Below are 20000 nucleotides of genomic sequence, written 5' to 3'. Positions count from 1 at the left end.
GCATTGGGTCCCTGTCACACGGGAGGCTTTGTCCCCAATGCAAGAGTGCAGGCAGCAAGTCCAACCTCACAGCACTCCAAGCAGAGAGCTGGCAGAAAGTCCAACCTCACAGCACTCCAAGCGGATGTGCAGGCCAGCAAATCCAATTTCTCAGCATTTCAAGCAGAGTGCACACGCATACATTCACACACACACAGAGACACACACACACACATACACACAAACACACACACACACACACACACACACACACACACACACTCACACACACACACACACACAGGTTCACTCACACACAACTAATACCAAAATGTCAAGTAACTTTTTTAATTCTCTGTTCATCCTTACTTCTATCTTTCTTAAAAATGATACAAAGATGCAATTACCAATCTTTCCGCACCTTTTTCTGATATCCTGATCTTTAAAAATGCTTTTAACCTGCAACTCGTCCGGGAAAGAAGAGTGAAGCAGCACATTGAACAGGAAGTAGGGAATCATTTAGAAATTATTATTGATAAGTCCAGTCAGTCTTTCCTGGCCAAATGCCACTAACAAATAATGTTGCAGTTTATCTTCAATGTGTTGGAGAAAATGTTGAATCACTTACCCTGTTTTTATAGTTCCTTGTCCAAGAAAATTGTGATTCTGATTTCTTGAATATATTCAAAGCTGGGAGTTAAAGCTAAGGGGATTGGGCAGGAAAGTTGAATCAACTAAAGCCTTTATGAATAAAAGAACAAGCTCATGGGACCGAATGCTATTTTTGTTCCACATCAGATCAAGTCAATGGTTGTCATTCCTCATATCCAAGGTATATAGATGACAAAGGGAGGCAGTGCCCATGAACTATTGAATTCCCTTGCCTTTTTACACAGGATGATATAATTCAAATGAAAATCTATTTGATCTCGAGCAGATATCTAGTTATATAAATAATAGAAATGAAAACCTGTCCGTTAATGAACTACGTATTTATGACTAAACGTGGCAACATATTATTCATATTTCAACTGATATCACACCAACAGTCAAAATTGAACCATATGGTTGAACTGTGGTGGTAGACCTGCTGCCTCACAGCGCCAGGAATATAGATTCAATCCTGAACTCGGGAGCTGTCTGTGTGGAGTTTGCATGATCTCCTTGTGACTCCATAAGTTTCCTCCGGATGCTCCGCTTTCCTCTGCCGGCAAATTTCAAAGTTCATTGACCAGTTTTATCTTATGCTCACAGCGGTGAATCAGGCCCTCACTTAGAAGGCCATAAAACACGAAATTCTCTTTCCCAGAGACCATGGATATTCAGTCTTTGAGTATATTCAAAACAAAGGAGACAATAGACAATAGACAATAGGTGCAGGAGTAGGCCATTCGGCCCTTTGAGCCAGCACCACCATTCAATGTGATCATGGCTGATCATCCCCAATCAGTACCCCATTCCTGCCTTCTCCCCATATCCTCTGACTCCGCTATTTTTAAGAGCCCTATCTAGCTCTCTCTATTGAAAGCATCCGAAGAACCTGCCTCCACCGCCCTCTGAGGCAGAGAATTCCACAGACTCACCACTCTCTGTGTTTTCTCGTCTCCGTTCTAAATAGTTTACTCCAATTGACTCCAGCAGCTTCCCCACCACCGATGTCAGGCTAACTGGTCTATAATTCCCCGTTATCTCTCCCGCCTTTCTTAAAAAGTGGGATTACCTTAGCTACCATCCAATCCACAGGAACTGAACCTGAGTCTATAGAACATTGGAAGATTAAATTGAGAATGAAAATTAATTGAGATGAAGATTAAATTGAAGATTAAATTAACTGCAGGTAACTACAATTTAGTTTAGTTTAGTTTAGAGATTTTGGTTAGAGATACAGTGTGGAAGCAGGCCCTTTGGCCCATTGTGTCGGCGCCAACCAGCGATCACCGCACACTAACACTATCCTACACATAGTAGGGATAATTTACATATTTCACCAAAGTCAATTTGGAGTGTGGGAGGAAACTGAGCACTCAGAAAAAACCAACGCATGTCACGTACAAGAACGTACAAGCGCCGTACAGACAGTACCCTTGGTCAGGACTTAACTTGCACTGTTGTTGTGTATGAAACTTGAACATATCATTGCAAAGGTTTTTGTAAATCATTGAACATTTTAAAACATCATCATAAGCCATTAAGAATGCTGTTGCAAAGCTCACTTGTGAAGACCAGTTTGGTGGCACTGGTGGGTTTCATCATTAATGATACATTCATCTGCAGGTAGAATCTCAAACCACTGGCCAAGGGACATGTGAAAATTCAAATGCAGTACATTTCGCAAGGTGAGAGTGACTACAAACCAACTGCCGCGATTCTCCAACCAAAGGATGATTCAGGTTTCCTGATCATCTGCAAATAGACCTGCAATATGTTTGCTAAATTTTCAGTTTTTATTGAAGTCTCCTGCATTTAAATTGTTGAATTGCTGAACATAATTTGAATTTATTGAATAGCATGTGTTTGCTGAACAAAGTGTGATTGTTAAACTGATTTGGTACGTGGCGGCTTTGACCATGATTATGGTGGAAATAAGGAAAAGCATATATTGGAATCATGAGCAAAATGCAAATGACAATCTGAAGAAGAGTCACAACCTGAAACATCGCCTGTCCGTTTACCTCCATAGATGCTGACTGACCCGCTGAGTTTCACAAGCATTTTATAATTAAACTAGAAGAATTGATACCCATTGGGTCCCTGTCACACTGGAGGCTTTGTCCCCCAATGCAAGAGTGCAGGCAGCAAGTCCAACCTCACAGCACTCCAAGCGAAGTGCAGGCCAGCAAATCCAATTTCACAGCATTTCAAGCAGAGTGCACACGCATACATTCACACACATACAGACACTCACACTCACACAGAGACACACACAGACACACACACACACATACACACAAACAAATATACACACACACACACACACACTCAGTAATATGTACATGCACACACACACACACACACACACACACACACACAGACACACACACACACACACACACATATACACACACACACACACACACACACACACACACACACACACAGGCTCACTCACACACAACTAATACTAAAATGCCAAGTAACTTTTTTAATTCTCTGTTCATCCTTACTTCTATCTTTCTTAAAAATGATACAAAGGTGCAATTACCAATCTTTCCGCACCTTTTTCTGATATCCTGATCTTTAAAAATGCTTTTAACCTGCAACTCGTCCGGGAAAGAAGAGTGAAGCAGCACATTGAACAGGAAGTAGGGAATCATTTAGAAATTATTATTGATAAGTCCAGTCAGTCTTCCCTGGCCAAATGCCACTAACAAATAATGTTGCAGTTTATCTTCAATGTGTTGGAGAAAATGTTGAATCCCTTACCCTGTTTTTATAGTTCTTTGTCCAAGAAAATTGAGATTCTGATTCCTTGAATATATTCAAAGCTGGGAGTTAAAGCTAAGGGGATAGGGCAGGAAAGTTGAATCAACTAAAGCCTTTATGAATAAAAGAACAAGCTCATGGGACCGAATGCTATTTTTGTTCCACATTAGAGCAAGGTTGTCATTCCTCATATCCAACGTATATAAATGACAAAGGGAGGCAGTGCCCATGAACTATTTAATTCCCTTGCCTTTTTACACAGGATGATATAATTCAAATGAAAATCAATTTGATCTCGCGCAGATATCTAGTTATATAAATAATAGAAATGAAAACCTGTCCGTTAATGAACTACGTATTTATGATTAAACGTGGCAACATATTATTCATATTTCAACTGATATCACACCAACAGTCAAAATTGAACCATAAGGTTGAACTGTGGTGGTAGACCTGCTGCCTCACAGCGCCAGAAATATAGATTCAATCCTGAACTCGGGAGCTGTCTGTGTGGAGTTTGCATGGTCTCTTTGTGACTCCATAAGTTTCCTCCGGATGCTCCGCTTTCCTCTGCCGGGAAATTTCAAAGTTCATTGACCAGTTTTATCTTACGCTCACAGCGGTGAATCAGGCCCTCACTTAGAAGGCCATAAAACACGAAATTCTCTTTCCCAGAGACCATGGATATTCAGTCTTTGAGTATATTCAAAACAAAGGAGACAATAGACAATAGACAATAGGTGCAGGAGTAGGCCATTCGGCCCTTTGAGCCAGCACCACCATTCAATGTGATCATGGCTGATCATCCCCAATCAATACCCCATTCCTGCCTTCTCCCCATATCCCCTGACTCCGCTATTTTTAAGAGCCCTGTCTAGCTCTCTCTCTTGAAAGCATCCGAAGAACCTGCCTCCACCGCCCTCTGAGGCAGAGAATTCCACAGACTCACCACTCTCTGTGTTTCCTCGTCTCCGTTCTAAATAGCTTACTCCATATTCTTAAACTGGGGCCCCTGGTTCTGGAATCCCCCAACATCGGGAACATGTTTTCTGCCTCTAGCGTGTCCAAACCCTTAACAATCTTATATGTTTCAATGAGATATCCTCTCATCATTCAAAACTCCAGAGTGTACAAGCCCAGATGCTCCATTCTCTCAGCATATGACAGTCCCGCCATCCCGGGAATTACGCTGCACTCCCTCAATAGCAAGAATGTCCTTCCTCAAATTAGGGGACCAAAACTGCACACAATACTCTAGGTGTGGTCTCACTAGGGCTCTGTACAACTGCAGAAGGACCTCTTTGCTCCTATATTCGATTCTTCTTGTTATAAATGCCAATATGCCATTCGCTTTCTTCACTGCCTACTGTACCTGCATGCTTATTTTCATAGACTGATGAACCCCCAGATCCCATTGTATTTTCCCTTTTCCCAACTTGACGCCATTTAGATAGTAATCTGCATTCCTGTTTTTGCTACCAAAGTGGATAACCTCACATTTATCCGCATTAAACCTGTCTAAGTCACCCTGCATTCTCATAGCATCCTCCTCACAGTTCACACTGCCACCCAGCTTTGTGTCATGTGCAAATTTGCTAATGATCCCTTGATTCCCTTCATCCAAATCATTGATGTATATTGTAAATAGCTGCGGTCCCAGCACCGAGCCTTGCGGTACCCCACTAGTCACTGCCCACAATTCCAAAAGGGACCCGTTAATCCCCACTCTTTGTTTCCTGTCTGCCAACCACTTCTCTACCAATGTCAGCACTCTACCCCCAATACCATGTGCCCTAATTTTGCCCACTAATCTCCTATGTGGGACCTTATCAAATGCTTTATGAAAGTCCAGGTACACTACATCCACTGGCTCTCCCTTGTCCATTTTCCTAGTTACATCTTCAATAAATTCGAGGAGATTAGTCAGGCATGATTTCCCCTTCGTAAACCCATGCTGACTCAGACCGATCCTGTAACTGCTATCCAAATGTTCGGCTATTTCATCTTTTATAATTGACTCCAGCATCTTCCCCAACACCGATGTCAGGCTAATTGGTCTATAATTCCCCGTTTTCTCTCCCGCCTTTCTTAAAAAGTGGGATAACATTAGCTACCATCCAATCCACAGGAACTGAACCTGAGTCTATAGAACATTGGAAGATTAAATTGAGAATGAAAATTAATTGAGATGAAGATTAAATTGAAGATTAAATTAACTGCAGGTAACTACAATTTAGTTTAGTTTAGTTTAGAGATTTTGGTTAGAGATACAGTGCGGAAGCAGGCCCTTTGGCCCATTGTGTCGGCGCCAACCAGCGATCACCGCACACTAACACTATCCTACACATAGTAGGGATAATTTACATATTTCACCAAAGTCAATTTGGAGTGTGGGAGGAAACTGAGCACTCAGAAAAAACCAACGCATGTCACGTACAAGAACGTACAAGCGCCGTATAGACAGTACCCTTGGTCAGGACTTCACTTGCACTGTTATTGTGTATGAAACTTGAACATATCATTGCAAAGGTTTTAGTAAAGCATTGAACATTTTAAAACATCATCATAAGCCATTAAGAATGCTGTTGCAAAGCTCACTTGTGAAGACCAGTTTGGTGGCACTGGTGGGTTTCATCATTAATGATACATTCATCTGCAGATAGAATCTCAAACCACTGGCCAAGGGACATGTGAAAATTCAAATGCAGTACATTTCGCAAGGTGAGAGTCACTACAAACCAACTGCCGCGATTCTCCAACCAAAGGATGATTCAGGTTTCCTGATCATCTGCAAGTGACCTGCAATATGTTTGCTAAATTTTCAGTTTTTATTGAAGTCTCCTGCATTTAAATTGTTGAATTGCTGAACATAATTTGAATTTATTGAATAGCATTTGTTTGCTGAACCAAGTGTGATTGTTAAACTGATTTGGTACGTGGCTTTGACCATGATTATGGTGGAAATAAGGAAAAGCATATATTGGAATCATGAGCAAAATGCAAATGACAATCTGAAGAAGAGTAACAGCCTGAAACATCGCCTGTCTGTTTACCTCCATAGATGCTGGCTGACCCGCTGAGTTTCACCAGCATTTTATAATTAAACTCGAAGAATTGATACGCATTGGGTCCCTGTCACACGGGACGCTTTGTCCCCCAATGCCAGAGTGCAGGCAGCAAGTCCAACCTCACAGCACTCCAAGCAGAGAGCTGGCAGAAAGTCCAACCTCACAGCACTCCAAGCGGATGTGCAGGCCAGCAAATCCAATTTCACAGCATTTCAAGCAGAGTGCACACGCATACATTCACACACACAGAGACACACACACACACACACACACACACACACACACACACACACACACACACACACACACACACACACACACACACACACACACACACACACACACACACTCACACACACACACACACACACACACTCACACACTCACTCACACACACACACACACACACTCACTCACACTCACACACACACACACACACACTCACTCACACACAACTAATACCAAAATGTCAAGTAACTTTTTTAATTCTCTGTTCATCCTTACTTCTATCTTTCTTAAAAATGATACAAAGATGCAATTACCAATCTTTCCGCACCTTTTTCTGATATCCTGATCTTTAAAAATGCTTTTAACCTGCAACTCGACCGGGAAGGAAGAGTGAAGCAGCACATTGAACAGGAAGTAGGGAATCATTTAGAAATTATTATTGATAAGTCCAGTCAGTCTTTCCTGGCCAAATGCCACTAACAAATAATGTTGCAGTTTATCTTCAATGTGTTGGAGAAAATGTTGAATCCCTTACCCTGTTTTTATAGTTCCTTGTCCAAGAAAATTGTGATTCTGATTCCTTGAATATATTCAAAGCTGGGAGTTAAAGCTAAGGGGATTGGGCAGGAAAGTTGAATCAACTAAAGCCTTTATGAATAAAAGAACAAGCTCATGGGACCGAATGCTATTTTTGTTCCACATCAGAGCAAGTCAATGGTTGTCATTCCTCATATCCAACGTATATAAATGACAAAGGGAGGCAGTGCCCATGAACTATTTAATTCCCTTCCCTTTTTACACAGGATGATATAATTCAAATGAAAATCTATTTGATCTCGCGCAGATATCTAGTTATATAAATAATAGAAATGAAAACCTGTCCGTTAATGAACTACGTATTTATGACTAAACGTGGCAACATATTATTCATATTTCAACTGATATCACACCAACAGTCAAAATTGAACCATAAGGTTGAACTGTGGTGGTAGACCTGCTGCCTCACAGCGCCAGGAATATAGATTCAATCCTGAACTCGGGAGCTGTCTGTGTGGAGTTTGCATGGTCTCTTTGTGACTCCATAAGTTTCCTCCGGATGCTCCGCTTTCCTCTGCCGGCAAATTTCAAAGTTCATTGACCAGTTTTATCTTACGCTCACAGCGGTGAATCAGGCCCTCAATTAGAAGGCCATAAAACACAAAATTCTCTTTCCCAGAGACCATGGATATTCAGTCTTTGAGTATATTCAAAACAAAGGAGACAATAGACAATAGACAATAGGTGCAGGAGTAGGCCATTCGGCCCTTTGAGCCAGCACCACCATTCAATGTGATCATGGCTGATCATCCCCAATCAGTACCCCATTCCTGCCTTCTCCCCATATCCCCTGACTCCGCTATTTTTAAGAGCCCTATCTAGCTCTCTCTCTTGAAAGCATCCGAAGAACCTGCCTCCACCGCCCTCTGAGGCAGAGAATTCCACAGACTCACCACTCTCTGTGTTTCCCGTCTCCGCTCTAAATAACTTACTCCATATTCTTAAACTGGGGCCCCTGGTTCTGGAATCCCCCAACATCGGGAACATGTTTTCTGCCTCTAGCGTGTCCAAACCCTTAACAATCTTATATGTTTCAATGAGATATCCTCTCATCATTCAAAACTCCAGAGTGTACAAGCCCAGCTGCTCCATTCTCTCAGCATATGACAGTCCCGCCATCCCGGGAATTACGCTGCACTCCCTCAATAGCAAGAATGTCCTTCCACAAATTAGGGGACCAAAACTGCACACAATACTCCAGGTGTGGTCTCACTAGGGCTCTGTACAACTGCAGAAGGACCTCTTTTCTCCTATATTCGATTCTTCTTGTTATAAAGGGCAATATGCCATTCGCTTTCTTCACTGCCTACTGTACCTGCATGCTTATTTTCATAGACTGACGAATCCCCAGATCTCATTGTACTTCCCCTTTTCCCAACTTGACGCCATTTAGATAGTAATCTGCCTTCCTGTTTTTGCTACCAAAGTGGATAACCTCACATTTATCCGCATTAAACCTCATCTGCCATGCATCTGCCCACTCCCCCAACCTGTCTAAGTCACCCTGCATTCTCATAGCATCCACCTCACAGTTCACACTGCCACCCAGCTTTGTGTCATCTGCAAATTTGTTAATGATCCTTTGAATCCCTTCATCCAAACCATTGATGTATATTGTAAATAGCTGCGGTCCGAGCACCGAGCCTTGCGGTACTCCACTAGTCACTGCCTGCCATTCTGAAAGGGACCCGTTAATCCCCACTCATTGTTTCCTGTCTGCCAACCACTTCTCTACCAATGTCAGCACTCTACCCCCAATACCATGTGCCCTAATTTTGCCCACAAATCGCCTATGTGGGACCTTATCAAATGCTTTATGAAAGTCCAGGTACACCACATCCACTGGCTCTCCCTTGTCCATTTTCCTAGTTACATCTTCAATAAATTCGAGGAGATTAGTCAGGCATGATTTCCCCATCGTAAACCCATGCTTACTCAGACCAATCCTGTTACTGCTATTCAAATGTTCGGCTATTTCATCTTTTATAATTGACTCCAGCATCTTCCCCACCACCGATGTCAGGCTAACTGGTCTATAATTCCCTGTTTTCTCTCCCGCCTTTCTTAAAAAGTGGGATAACATTAGCTACCATCCAATCCACAGGAACTGAACCTGAGTCTATAGAACATTGGAAGATTAAATTGAGAATGAAAATGAATTGAGATGAAGATCAAATTGAAGATTAAATTAACTGCAGGTAACTACAATTTAGTTTAGTTTAGTTTAAGATTTTGGTTAGAGATACAGTGCGGAAGCAGGCCCTTTGGCCCATTGTGTCGGCGCCAACCAGCGATCACCGCACACTAACACTATGCTACACATAGTAGGGATAATTTACATATTTCACCAAAGTCAATTTGGAGTGTGGGAGGAAACTGAGCACTCAGAAAAAACCAACGCATGTCATGTACAAGAACGTAAAAGCTCCGTACAGACAGTACCCTTGGTCAGGAGTTCACTTGCACTGTTGTTGTTGTGTGTGAAACTTGAACATATCATTGCAAAAGGTTTTAGTAAAGCATTGAACATTTTAAAACATCATCATAAGCCATTAAGAATGCTGTTGCAAAGCTCACTTGTGAAGACCAGTTTGGTGGCACTGGTGGGTTTCATCATTAATGATACATTCATCTGCAGATAGAATCTCAAACCACTGGCCAAGGGACATGTGAAAATTCAAATGCAGTACATTTCACAAGGTGAGAGTCACTGCAAACCAACTGCTGTGGTTTTCCAACCAAAGGATGATTCAGGTTTCCTGATCATCTGCAAATAGACCTGCAAAATGTTTGCTAAATTTTCAGTTTTTATTGAAGTCTCCTGCATTTAAATTGTTGAATTGCTGAACATAATTTGAATTTATTGAACAGCATTTGTTTGCTGAACAAAGTGTGATTGTTAAACTGATTTGGTACGTGGCGGCTTTGACCATGATTATGGTGGAAATAAGGAAAAGCATATATTGGAATCATGAGCAAAATGCAAATGACAATCTGAAGAAGAGTCACAACCTGAAACATCGCCTGTCCGTTTACCTCCATAGATGCTGACTGACCCGCTGAGTTTCACCAGCATTTTATAATTAAACTAGAAGAATTGATGCCTATTGGGTCCCTGTCACACGGGAGGCTTTGTTCCCCAATGCAAGAGTGCAGGCAGCAAGTCCAACCTCACAGCACTTCAAGCGGAGTGCAGGCCAGCAAATCCAATTTCACAGCATTTCAAGCAGAGTTCACACGCATACATTCACACACATACAGACACTCACACTCACACAGAGATACACACACATACATACACACAAACAAATACACACACTCAGTAACATGTACATACACACACACACACACACACACACACACACACACACACACACACACACAGACACACACACACACACACACACACACACACACACACACACACACACACACACACACACACACACACACACACACTCACTCACACACAACTAATACTAAAATGCCAAGTAACTTCAGAACATGGTGAACATACAGTGTGAAATCCGAATGATTCACACATTTAAAGCCTCTTGCCAAGGCTGCTGCTGAAACAAAAATGTGCATTAAATATCATCCAACAAACACACTCACAGCAGTAAGCTCCCTTGAATTATTCAATGACATCTTCACTCTGTGCCTTCTGCAGTCAGCGCCATCTTGCCACAAACCGGAAATGACGCACTCAGCGCCATCTTGCTGCTAACCGGAAATGACATCATCGGCGCCATCTTGCCACTAAGCGGAAGTCACGGAATGAGCGCCAATTTTGCAATTAATAACATGTTTATTCACGTTTTATCCATCCGAAAACTGTTGAAAGCCCTTTAAAAACCAAGCCAATTGGGCAAACACTTTGCATGCCAACAAAACCCATTTTCTGAAAGCCCTTTAAAAGCCAAGCCAATTGGGCAAACACTTTGCAAGGCAACAAAACACATTTTCTGAAAGACCTTTAAAAGCCAAGCCAATTGGGCAAAAACTTCGGAAGACAACAAAACACATTTTCTGAAAACCCTTTAAAAGCCAAGCCAATTGGGCAAACACTTTGCAAGCCAACAAAACACATTTTCTGAAGAGTCTTTAAAAGCCAAGCCAATTTGGCAAACACTTTGCAAGCAACAAACAAATTTTCTGAAAACCCCATTGAGGGGACTCACAGGGGAGTAGACGTGCGTTCAGTGTTATTCGCAGCTCAGAGAGTCGTGACCCTCTCGCTTCCTCCTTCTCGCAGAGACTGAGTGAGGCACGACACTTCCGGGTTTTATAGTCGTTCCCCCCTGCCGCCAGCGGTGGCAGCAGAGAGAATGGCAAAATTTTTAAAACATTAATAATTCCCTGATTTTGCATCGATGGGGAAAATCCTCCACTCCAATCCGGCGGAGGGGAACTCTGAGCGAGGTGGCCAAAAATGACAGTCGTAAGTGGCGACGTTCTCTCGGAAATCACGAAACAGAAAGTCGAAAGCGGTCAAGTTCTTAGTTTTAGTAATATAGAAGATGGTATATAGTTTGGTCTGCACATAAACAACTTGTTCAAAAATTATAGGGCAGCACCATGGTGTAACGGTAGAGTTGCTGCCTTACACTGGTCACAGTGCTAGAAACCCGGGTTCAATCCCGACTACGGGTGCTGTCTGTGCGGAGATTGTAAGTTCTCCCCATGACTGTTGGTTTTGTTTGAGATCTTTGGTTTCCTCCCACACTCCAAAGATGTACAACTTTGTAGTTAATTGGCTTGGTATAAATGTAAATTGTCCATATTGTGTGTAGGATAGTGTTAATGTAAGGGAATCGCTGGTCGGTGCGGATTCAGTGGGCCAAAGGCCTCTTTCCTTTCTGTATCTCTAAACTAAACTGAATTTGTGAGGAAAAACAAGGAAAGAGCTGAATAATCTTGAGTGTCCTGGACTTCCCCAACATCGGGAACAATCTTTCTGCATCTAGCCTGTCCAACCCCATAAGAATTTTGTACGTTTCTATAAGATCCCCTCTCAATCTCCTAAATTCTAGCGAGTATAAGCCAAGTCTATCCAGTCTTTCTTCATATGAAAGTCCTGACATCCCAGGAATCAGTCTGGTGAACCTTCTCTGCACTCCCTTTATGGCTATAATGTCCTTCCTCAGATTTGGAGACCAAAACTGTACGCAATACTCCAGGTGTGGTCTCACCAAGACCCTGTACAACTGCAGTAGAACCTCCCTGCTCCTATACTCAAATCCTTTTGCTATGAAAGCTAACATACCATTCGCTTTCTTCACTGCCTGCTGCACCTGCATGCCTACTTTCAATGACTGGTGTACCATGACACCCAGGTCTCGCTGCATCTCCCCTTTTCCTAATCGGCCACCATTTAGATAATAGTCTGCTTTCCTGTTTTTGCCACCAAAGTGGATAACCTCACATTTATCCACATTATACTGCATCTGCCAAACATTTGCCCACTCACCCAGCCTATCCAAGTCACCTTGCAGTCTCCTAGCATCCTCCTCACAGCTAACACTGCCCCCCAGCTTAGTGTCATCCGCAAACTTGGAGATGTTGCCTTCAATTCCCTCATCCAGATCATTAATATAAATTGTAAATAGCTGGGGTCCCAGCACTGAGCCTTGCGGTACCCCACTAGTCACTGCCTGCCATTGTGAAAAGGACCCTGGGTAGAAGATGGGAAAAAACCTGCAGGGTAGTGATCTCAGGTTTTCTCCCAGTACCACGTGCAAGTGAATATAAGAATAGGAAAGTAGGGGAAATGAATGTGTGGCTGAGGAGGTGGTGCTGGGGCAGGGAATTAGTTTTCTCAATATTGGGATCTCTTCTGGGGCAGGGGTGACCTGTACAAAAGGGACGGGAGGAAGGAAGGTTTGTTTAAACTGCACGTATTTTAATGCAAAGGGCCTGACGAGTAAGGCAGATGAGCTTAGGGCATGGATTGGTATGAGCGACTCGGACGTTGTAACCATGACTGAAACCTGGTTAAGGGAGGGGCAGGACTGGCAGCTCAATGTGGAGGGGGGGGTTACATTGTTGGTTAAGGATGATGTCATGGCAGTGATCAGATGTCACATTACGGAATGGGTTCGTCTAGAGGCTATATGGATGCTGAGAAACAAGAATTGGAAGATCACCTTGTTGGGGGTGTACTACAGACCCCAGAATAGTCCACGGGAATTAGAAGAACAAATATGCCAGGAGATTGCAGACAGCTGCAGGTCAAATAAGGTTATTGTTGTAGGAGATTTCATTTTCCCAATATAGACTGGGGAATCATAGTGTGAAGGTTTAAATGGGGTGCAATTCCTCAAAAGTGTTCAGGAGAGGTTTTTGAGCCAACTTTGAGGGTTTGAGGAAAGGTTTTGCTCAAGTTGACTGGTGATGGTTATTTGAGGGGAATGGAACATCGGCCAAGTGGGATGTTTTTAAATGTGCTGACGAATGCTCAGGATATGTACGTTATCCCCATTAGAGTGAAGGACAAAGCAGGCAAACATAAGGAAGGTTGGCTGATGAGGGAAATTGAGGCGTTGGTCAAAAACAAGAAGGATGCATGGGGCAGGTGTAGGCAGCTGGGATCAAGTGCATTCCTGGAGAAGTTTTGGGGACTAAAGGACCTGTCCCACCAGCATGCGATATCATGCGTCTAGCGCGACCAAACGTGGTCGCTTGAGGCGTACGACCTCGTGGGGCCGGGCCTACTTCGATCGGCGGAGGCGTATGGAGTTGTGCGGGACTGGTCCCGACATCGCGCGGGGCTCCAAAAATCTTGCACTGTCCGAAAATCCCGCGCGACAATGGCCTGTCGGCCCGCAGCCGCATTGAGGCCGTACGTAGTGCCTCGACGGGCATACGCAGCTTCTCGACGCCATACGCAGCGTCTTAACGGCGTATGCCTAGAGCGTGGCGTTGCGCGATGACATCACCGCCCGGTGTGCCGTTGCGTGATGACGTCACTGCCCGATGCCGTGCGACATCCAAATTCAGTTGGCCCGCCTCCTGCCCAGCTGATTGGTGAGTATGATGTCGGGACCAGCCCCGCACAACTCCATATGCCTCCACGGTTCGAATTGGGACCGGCCCCGCGAGGCCGTACGCCTCAAGCAACCACGTTTGGTCGCGCTAGACGCATGCAAATGTATACTGGTGGGACAGGCCCTTTAGGAGTAAATTGAAAAAGGAGATCAGAAGGGTAAAAAGGGCCAGGAGATAGCTCTGGTGGGTAGCAATACGGACAATCGCAATAGATTTTTTAAATACATAAGGGGGAAAAGGGTAACTAGAGAGAGAGTGCGACCTCTCAGGAATCAAAGCGGTCACCTCTGTGTGGAGCCACAGGAGATGGGCAAGGTCCTCAATGAGTATTTCTCCTCTGTATTTACCGAGGAGAAAGATAGTAGGACGGAGGAACTTGTGTCAGTCAATGGAAGTGTCTTGAGTGCAGTCAGTGTTTCCGTCGAAGAAGACAGAGGGTACTGTCATGTATGAAGGTAGACAAATCTCCAGGGCCTGATCTGATATATCCGAGGACATTGCGGGCAACTAGAGAGGAAATCAATCTCGTGAACCTACACTGCACTGCTTCAATCATAAGGATGTCCTTCCTCAAATTAAGAGACCAAAACTGTACACAATACTTCACATGTAGTCTTACCAGAGCCCTATACAACTGCAGAAGAACCTCTTTAATCATATACTGAAATCCTCTTGTTATGAAGGCCAACATTCCATTAGCATTCTTCACTGCCTGCTGTACCTGTAAGCCATCTTTTAGTGACCGGTGTACAAGGACACCCAGGTTGTCCTTATACACCGGTCACTGAAAGTTGGCGTGCAGTTACAGCAGGCAGTGAAGCCATGATCACAATGAATGGCGTTGTTGGCTCGAAGGGCCGAATGGCCTCTTCCTGCACCTATTTTCTATGTCTATGTTAATTGCGGGAGTCCTGATTGAAATTTAGGAGTTGTCCTTAAATACAGGAGAGGTGCCGGAAGACTGGAGGGTGGCAAATGTTGTGCCTCTTTTCAAGAAGGGCTGCAGGGGAAATGCTGGGAACTATAGGCTGGAGAGTTTAACATCTGTAGTTGGAAAGTTACTGGAGATTATTCTGAGGGATAGGTTATACAGGCATTTGGATGGGCAAGCGCTGATTCAGGATAATCAGCATGGTTTTGTACGTGGAAATTTGTGTCTCACAAATTGGATTGATTTTTTTGAAGCCGTGACCAAAAAGGTCGATGAGGGCAGAGCTGTAGATGGGACGTCTAACAAGTAAATGGTAGGCCTCTGGGTAGTACAGGGATCTTGGAGTACAGGTGCATGATTCCTTGAAGGTTGAGTCGCAGGTAGATAAGGTGGTCAAAAAGGCTTTTGGCATTTTGGCCTTCATATAACCATATAACCATATAACAATTGCAGCACGGAAACAAGCCATCTCGGCCCTTCTAGTCCGTGCCGAACACTTATTCTCCCCTAGTCCCATTTACCTGCACTCAGATCATAACCCTCTATTCCTTTCCCGTCCATATACCTATCCAATTTATTTTTAAATGATAAAATCGAACTTGCCTCCACCACTTCCACTGGAAGCTCATTCCACACAGCTACCACTCTCTGAGTAAAGAAGTTCCCCCTCATGTTACCCCTAAACCTCTGTCCCTTAATTCTCAAGTCATGTCCTCTTGTTGGAAACTTCCCTATTCTCAATGGGAAAAGCTTATCCATGTCAACTCTGTCTATCAGTCAGAGTATTAAGTATAGAAGTTGGGAGATCAAGTTGCAGTTGTATAAGACGTTGGTGAGACTGCATTTAGAATATTGTGTGGTCAGTTCTGGGCACCATGTTGTAGGAAAGATCTTGTCAAGCCTGAAGGGGTTCTTGAAAGGGTTATAATTCTTAAAACATGGAGCTACATTGTCATATTTATATATCTGTGGCTAACAAATTTGACATTATTTGACATTGTGACCAGGTGGATGAATAATGGCCGACTTTAAATAGACCATAGGATTAATAATTCAGCATCCGATGAGACAACTGGATATACAGTTACTGTACAAGTTGTGCATAGAGATAAACAAAAGGATGTGCATTATTAGTTTAGTTTAGGTTAAAGATACAGCGAGGAAACAGGCCCTTCAGCCCATCAAGTCCGTGCCGAGAAGCGATCCTTGTACACTAGCTCTATCCTACACACAAGAGGGACAATTTATAGTTTTACCAAGCCAATTTACCAACAAACATGTATGTCTTTGGAGTGTGGGAGTAAACCGAAGCACTTGGAAAAAACCCATGCAGGTCACGGGGAGAACGTACAGACTCCATACAGACAGCACCCGTCGTCAGGATCAAAACCGGCACTTTGAGGTAGCGCTCTACCACTGAGCCACCGTGCCACCCTGGGATCTGCTAGAACATGAACCTCTGCTAGAACAAGAACCAGTACAGCATAGAAACCACCTCTTTGGGCCATAATATCTGCGCCAAACATGATGCCAAATTAAACTAATCTCCTCCACCTAATTGTGATCCATATCCCTCCAATCCCTGTATTTCCATCTGTATATCTAAAACCTTTTTAAATACTATCGCATCTGCTCCACCACCACCTCTGGCAGTGTGTTCCAGACATCCACTACACTCTGTTACAAAATAGCCCATTTAAACTTTGCTCCTCTCACCTTAAAGCTATGCCCTCTAGTCCTTGACATTTCCACCCTGGGAAAAAGGTTCTGACTGGCAATGGTTCAATGGTTCTTTTTTTTTTTTTTTTTTTTTTTTTTTTTTAGAAGTACGGGAAATTACGATAACACACAACACATATATCTTAATACATTTTTTGTACCGCTTCATTTTTTTTTTTTTTAAAGCTTTAAGAAAAAGATAGAAGTAAGGAAAGTAAAGAAGGTGCGCAAGAGTTGTGAAGTGCAGGAGAGTGTTGGGAAAAGAAAGCCCCTTAGAAAAGAAGTTAGAGAAGGAAGTAAAGTAAGAAAGTAGACCCTAGAAAAGAAAGAAAAAGAAAGTAAGGACAATCGCTCTATTATAACATTAAACTCCGCAGAAAGACTACCAACCAAGTCTGTTTTTGTTGTTTTATCTCCCAATGCCAGGTCCTGATACCATTTATTTATTTATTTATTTTTAAAATTACTATTGCACCTCATGCTTGTAATAGGTCCATAAACGTAGACCACGTCTTTTGGAATTGGTTTGCTTTATCTGCTAAGAGGAATCTCATCTCTTCCAGATGTAATGTTTCAAACATATTTGATATCCACATTTTTATTGTTGGTGTGGGCGCATTTTTCCAGAATTTAAGTATGAGCTTTTTTTCCCATTATTAGCCCGTAATTGAGTAAATTCTTCTGATACACGTTTAATTCAGGGATACCTTCCGATATCCCAAAAATAATCCATTCTGGTTTTGGTACCAGTTTTATTTTAATTAATTTTGAAAAAATATCAAATATTCCATGCCAGAATTTTTGGATTTTTGTACAAAAAACAAAAGAGTGCGCTATGGTAGCTTCTTGACACAGACATTTATCACAGATTGGTGAAACATTAGGAAAGATTTTATTTAATTTAGTTTTTGAATAATATAGTCTATGTAATGTTTTGAATTGGATAAGCGTATGTCGTACATTGATCGAGCATTTATGCACCTGTAGTAAATGATTATCCCAGCTCTCTTTTGAAATTTTTATAGCTAATTCTTGTTCCCAGTCTCTTCTAATTCCATCTGTTGTGGGTATTTCTATGTTTAAAATGATATTATATAAGTACGATATTAAGTTAGCTGATTCCGCCTTTGTCTTCATTGCTTCATCCAGTAAGTCGGAAGGCATATTATGATAGTCTTTTGTGTATTTTTTCAAATAATCACAAATTTGAAGATATTTAAAATATTGGTTATTTTTCAAATTATATTTCAATTGTAGTTGTTGAAATGATAGTAATTTTCCCACTTCATACAAATCTTCGAGCGTTTTGATTCCCATTCTTTCCCAATGTATAAATGATTTGTCTATGATTGATGGTTTAAACGATGGGTTATTGGCTATTGGTATTGAGAGAGATAGGTTTCTTAATTTTAGATTCTGTTTTATTTGTTTCCATGTTCTAATTGTGCTATGTATAATTGGGTTTTTATTATAATTTTTATTATTCAGATTTATTGGTGAGAGGATAATCGCTCCTATATTACTCGGGGAGCAGTCCCCTTTTTCCATTACAATCCAGTCCGCCTGCTGGGCAGAATTGTCCAGCAGGTGAATCATATTTTTAATATTTACTGCCCAATTATAATACATAAAGTTAGGGAGCGCTAGACCCCCCCCACTCTTTTCGTTTATTAAGGTGTGTTCTTTGTATTCTATGGGGTTTATAATCCCATATGAAATTTGTAATGTCTGAGTCCAATTTTTTGAAAAACTTTTTTGGGAGATATATAGGTATTGATTGAAATAGGTATAGAATTTGTGGTAAGAAAATCATTTTTATAGCGTTTATTCTGCCTATTAAGGACATCGGAAGTGTTTTCCAGAATTTAATCAAATTATTTAATTTCTTAAGTAGGGGATTATAATTGGCTTTAAACATATCCTGGTAATTTCTAGTAATTTCAATTCCCAAATATTTGAATTTTTCTGTAGCTATTTTAAAGGGGAATTTCCTGAGATGTGTTGAGTCTTTTGGTTTTATCGACATAATTTCACTTTTGTTCCAATTTATTCTATATCCTGAAAAGGATCCAAAGTCCTCAATTAAATTTAATATATTCGGTATACTAATTTGTGGTTTTGTGATGTACAGTAGTACATCATCGGCATATAGGGATATTTTGTTATTTGAATATTTTGTATTATAACCGTAAATATCCAGGTGTGTTCTTATTTTTTCAGCAAGGGGTTCAATTACCAAAGCAAATAACAGCGGAGATAATGAACAACCTTGTCTATTGCCCCTTGATAGTTCAAATTTCGAGGATAATATATTATTAGTTAGTATTCTAGCCGTAGGTTTGTTATATAATAGTTTTATCCATGCAAGGAAGTTCTCTCCCAATTGGAATTTTTGCAATACTTTAATCATATAATCCCATTATACTTGATCAAACGCTTTTTCTGCATCCAGTGAGATGATAGCTAACTCTTGGTCGTGAGATTTATGTGAGTGCATTATGTTAAGCAAACGTCTCAAGTTATTGAATGAATGTCTCTTAGGTATAAATCCTGTTTGATCCTCATTTATTAGTCTACTAACATACCTGCTTAGTCTACTGGCTAGTGTTTTCGCTATTATTTTTTGATCCGTATTTAACAAAGCAATAGCTCTATATGAACCTGGTTCTTCTATATTTTTATCTTTTTTAAGTATTAATATGATCGTTGATTCTGCTAGTGTTTCAGGTAAGCTTTGCTCAATGGTTCAATGGTTATTTATTATTAAGTGCACCGACGTAAGTGAAATTCGTTTTATGCATTTAGTTGTATGTAAAATTGCACCTAGTGTGTGTAGGGTAGTGTTAATGTGCAGGGATTGCTGGTCGGTGCAGACTCGGTGGGCTGAAGGGCCTAATTCCGCGCTGTATCTCTAAACTAAACTAAACTAAACTTCTATCATGTTTAACTGCAGCTTCCGATGCTCTAGAGAAAACAATTAAGTTGGATAACCTCTCGTTATGGTTTAG

This window comes from Amblyraja radiata, chromosome 1 (genome assembly GCF_010909765.2).
Source record: "Amblyraja radiata isolate CabotCenter1 chromosome 1, sAmbRad1.1.pri, whole genome shotgun sequence".
In the NCBI taxonomy this organism is placed as follows: Eukaryota; Metazoa; Chordata; class Chondrichthyes; order Rajiformes; family Rajidae; genus Amblyraja; species Amblyraja radiata.
This window is presented reverse-complemented; position numbering follows the sequence as displayed.